We start from the raw sequence: 4,687 nt of genomic DNA, 5'->3' as shown, positions 1-4,687 counted from the left end.
GCCGCCGTACCGCGGCCCCCACCGCTCCCACTTCCGCCTCCCTGCACTTCCGCCTTCTCCCGGAAGTGGAGGCTGCCATGGCAACGGCGTACACAGCCCTCAGGGGCTGCCGCGGCTTCTCCTCGCCCGGGCCCAGCTGAGGAGGGGGCGCAGGTAGGTGAGGGGCGGGGGCTGCCCCCGGGAGTCGCCCCCTCCTCAGAGCCTTGTCACCGCCCCCCCCCGCAGTGTTGTCCCCACAGGCCGCATCAGCCCCCCCGGGCTTTGTTCCCCTCCTCCAGGCCTCATCCCCCTCCTCAAGTCCTCATTCCCCTCCTCAAGTCCTCGTCCCCCTCCTCAAGTCCTCGTCCCCCTCCTCAAGTCCTCGTCCCCCTCCTCAAGGCCTTGTCCTCCCCCTCAAGGCCTCGTCCCCTCCTCAAGGCCTCGTCCCCTCCTCAAGTCCTTGTCCCCTCCTCAAGGCCTCGTCCCCTCCTCAAGGCCTCGTCCCCTCCTCCAGGCCTCATCCCCCTCCTCAAGGCCTCATTCCCTCCTCAAGTCCTTGTCCCCTCCTCAAGGCCTCGTCCCCTCCTCAAGTCCTTGTCCCCTCCTCAAGTCCTTGCCCCCTCCTCAAGGCCTCGTCCCCTCCTCAAGGCCTCGTCCCCTCCTCCCCAGGCTTGTTCCCCCACCTCAGGCCATGTCTCCATAGGCCTCCCTCTCCCCCTTGCCTCCCACCCCACCAGCCTCACCTCCTCAAGGCGTTGTTTCCCTCCTCAGTCCGTGTCTCCCCACCATCTCCACCCCACCAAGGTCTGCTAAAACATGGATGATCCTTTCCCTGTCCCCGCAGCCCCCCTCCACCCCAGCCCCCTCTCAGATCACCCTCCTTTGCCCTTGTCCCCAGCAAGCAGGGCTGCGGGCATGGCTGTCCACAGCACTCCCTGTGTTCCTTGTTATCCCGGCCATCCTCACGCCCTCATCCCACCTCTTCTGTCATCTCTCCTAGGCCCCGTTATCGGTGCACCCGTGTCACCAGCCGCCTCACATCCCGCACTCTCTGGCTCGTTTGCACTCAACTAGGGAGGCAGAAGCTAATTTGGGGCTGGCCTCTCCCCCATTCTCCTTGGGGCGGAGCTGGCCCAGCTGAGGATTGTGCCCTGGGGGTGCAGACGGCCTGGGGTGCTGGGGCAGAACTTTGGGTGTCCAACCGGCTGGATTCAACTCTCAAAGCATCACTGGAGTTTGAATTCTAGGGGCTGCCCCGTGGTCACCTCCCCAAAGCAGCTTTGCCTCCCCAGTTTGCCTTTTCTGTTTAGGATAAGGGGGAATGGTTTTAAACTAAAAGAGGGGAGATTCAGACTAGATCTAAGGAAGAAATTCTTTATGATGAGGGTGTGAGACACTGGCCCAGGTTGCCCAGAGAGGTGGGAGATGCCCCATCCCTGGAAACATTCAAGGTCAGGTTGGATGGGGCTCTGAGCAACCTGATCCAGTTGAAGATGTCCCTGCTCATGGCAGGGGGTCGGACTGGGTGACCTGGAAAGGTCCCTTCCCACCCAAACCTTTCCATGATTCTAGTCTATGATTCTATGATTTGGCCCCAGCTTTTGTCTGTGCATGGTAGATAAGCTCAGGTCTCTTGGGCAGAACCAAAAACCACACTTCACTGCTCTGGGTACACGTTTCTGTGCCAATCAATCAGCCCCAAAATCCCCATCTAAAATTTCCCTTTGGCAGTAATCTTTGTGTGGGCACGTTCACGTCTGCCTCCATTGCAGAGATAACCCTGTTTCCATTAATTCCGAGCATAAATCGTCTGTTAATCTTGAGACTAACTAATGGGGGAGTCCTGCTGGCTCCAGCTGCTGTATAAGGAGGGACCAAGGAACTTGGGTTTGGTACCTTGTCATAAAGAGCTTCAAAACCAACGGCCCGAGTTGTGAATTGTGATTTGCTTTGCTTGCTTGGGTTACGTTACAGGTGCTGAATGCTGAGCAAAGGTAATGGCCAGTCTCACTCTTGTCCTTTCAACATTTATTGTTTGAACTGAGGGAGGATGATTTAGCGGTGAAGCAGCCAGAAACATTTTTGGTTAGTAATTTTCTTTGTAGTTCCTCAATAAAAGTTCCACTGCAGACAAAAAAACCCCAATTAATAATCAGATTGGTTGGATGCTTGGGGTATTGCAGAGGAGCTGGAGAGCTTTTGGTCTCTGTGCTGTTGGTTAGGAGAAACCAGAGAGGTGTTTCCCTGTTTCCTTCCCATCTCCTAATGTTAATGAATACTCCCAGGAGGAATTGCTTTTGTCCTAACACCGACAACGGGCATTGTTGCGGTGAGGAAAATTCCACTCATTCTGAATTTGTTCTGTCTCTCTCTGATTCATATTAGAGTTTTCGCCTAAATTTTTTCCCTCGCTCCTTTTTCCTGCTGTGCTTCTTGCTGCAGCTTTGCAGAAATTAGATTAACGGTTGGACTTGATGACCTTAAGGGTCTTTTCCAACCTAAATGATTCTAAATAAAGCACACACCCCTCCAACACTGGCTTATATTTGTGTTGCAGAGTTTTGTGATCCCAAACAATCCCGATAACCAGATGAGTAGCATTTCCACACTGGCTACCAACTTTAAAACTCTGTGTCTGTTTCTATTCCGCTTGTACCTGTGCTGCTCCTGCTTTTATTTACGCAGCGCTGGCAAATATTTTGGCAGCCTTCTGTGCGTGTCACTTAGAGGCAATCCTTATGGTGACGTCTGTGCACTTCTTTATCACCGTGCTTTTTCACAGCTCATTTATTTGAAGACTGTCTCCGATACTGAAGAGATGATGGTCACGGTAACCTAGCACCATTTTGGATTCTACAGCGGGCATTGCGTCGGCAGCGCTGCCGTAGTCTAGGAAAAGGACAAGGCGCCCACAGTACCTTTACCAGGTAGTCATTCAAACGCTCGCCTCTATTTTAAATAAAGAGAAGCCTTGGTTCCGCTCACATCTCTACGTTTCTTTGTAGAGCAGTCACAGCAGATAAGGTGATGGAGAGATGACAACTAAAACTCCTTAATATACAAGAAATACAAACGATTTTGTCTGAAACTAGAAGTTGTTGCTAGATATTACACAACTATTGAGCACAGACTGTCTGTAGGAAACAATCGAGAGAAAACATAGGATCCGCACGTTCCAGGGATTTAAAAATACCCAGTGCATGTTTCTCAGGTGGGGCTTTAGCAGCTGGATGTATCCCCTGAGCCCTCCTCCGCTGGATTTTAGTCAGCAGATCCTCTAGCCTTGCTGGATATTAACAGCCACTTACTGAATTTGCATTGACCAGAAGAACAACACGAGAATTTCACCAGGAGTTGTCAGGCACATGAGTTTTTTTCTTTGGGAAACTTTCAGATCAGGTCTTCGTTAGGAACTTAAGAATATTTTTGTGTATCAGTATGAAGAAGGGGTTACAAAGGTATGAGAAATGCATATTCAATACTGACTGTAAACAAGGTAATTGCTGCTCAGAGCGTTGGAAATGTTGGCATACCAACTGACTGCACACCCTTTTGCAGTGCTGTTGAGCTCCTTTAGGCTTGGTTTCACCTATAACACGTCTTACTTAAAGCCTTAGAAGCTGGAAACACAGTTCTGGATGAACTGACATTACAAAACAGGAGGCTGTGTGTGCCTTCACGCACAGAAAACACTAGAAAATCCCTCTCATATTCCTGCAATTATTTTGATTTGCAAGGCTAAGAGGGAGAAACGGTCACAAGCGGTGTTCCCCAGGGCTCGGTGTTGGGGCCAGTCCTGTTTAATATCTTTATCAATGATCTGGACTAAGGGATTGAGTGTGCCCTCAGTAAGTTTGCAGATGACACCAAGCTGGGCGGGAGTGTTGATCTGCTGGAGGGCAGGAAGGCTCTGCAGAGGGATCTGGACAGGCTGGATCCATGGGCCAAGGCCAATCGTACAAGGTTCAACAAGGCTCAGTGCCGGGTCCTGCACTTGGGTCACAACAACCCCATGCAACGCTACAGGCTTGGGGAAGAGCGGCTGGGAAGCTGCCTGGCAGAGAAGGACCTGGGGGTGTTGGTCGACAGCCGCCTGAATATGAGCCGGCAGTGTGCCCAGGTGGCCAAGAAAACCAACAGCATCCTGGCTTGTATCAGCAATAGCGTGGCCAGCAGGAGCAGGGCAGTGATCGTGCCCCTGTACTCGGCACTGGTGAGGCCGCACCTCGAATGCTGGGTTCAGTGTTGGGCCCCTCACCACAAGAGAGACATTGAGGGGCTGGAGCGTGTCCAGAGAAGGGCAACGGAGCTGGGGAAGGGTCTGGAGCACAAGGCTGATGGGGAGCAGCTGAGGGACCTGGGGTTGTTCAGCCTGGAGAAAAGGAGGCTGAGGGGAGACCTCATCGCTCTCTGCAACTGCCTGAAAGGAGGCTGTAGAGAGGTGGGGTCGGTCTCTTCTCCCAGGTAACAAGTGACAGGATGAGAGGAAATGGCCTCAAGTTGCGCCAGGGGAGGGTTAGACTGGATGTTGGGAAATTTTACTTCACTGAAAGGGTTGTCCAGCATTGGAACAGGCTGCCCAGGGAAGTGGTGGAGTCGCCATCCCTGGAGGTATTTAAAAGCCGTTTGGATGAGGTGCTTAGGGCCATGGTGTAGTGGTGGGCTTGGCAGTGTTAGGTTTACGGTTGGACTCGATGATCTTAAAGGT

At 52.4% G+C, this 4,687-nt stretch overlaps 1 protein-coding gene across 1 annotated transcript in view; it reads left to right on the top strand.

Annotated features, from left to right (window-relative positions):
- The first annotated feature begins 81 nt into the window (after positions 1-81).
- The window catches only part of KIF9 (kinesin family member 9), a 31,493-nt gene continuing 26,887 nt past the window's right edge, over positions 82-4,687 (top strand). The window contains exons 1-3 of the mRNA XM_072854898.1: positions 82-153; positions 1,954-2,064; positions 2,762-2,906. The gene's annotated coding sequence lies outside the window, so the exon portion shown is untranslated. The remainder of the gene's footprint in view (positions 154-1,953; positions 2,065-2,761; positions 2,907-4,687) is intronic.

The sequence above is a fragment of the Ciconia boyciana genome, chromosome 2, assembly GCF_034638445.1.
Source record: "Ciconia boyciana chromosome 2, ASM3463844v1, whole genome shotgun sequence".
NCBI lineage: Eukaryota > Metazoa > Chordata > Aves > Ciconiiformes > Ciconiidae > Ciconia > Ciconia boyciana.
This window is presented reverse-complemented; position numbering and strand designations above follow the sequence as displayed.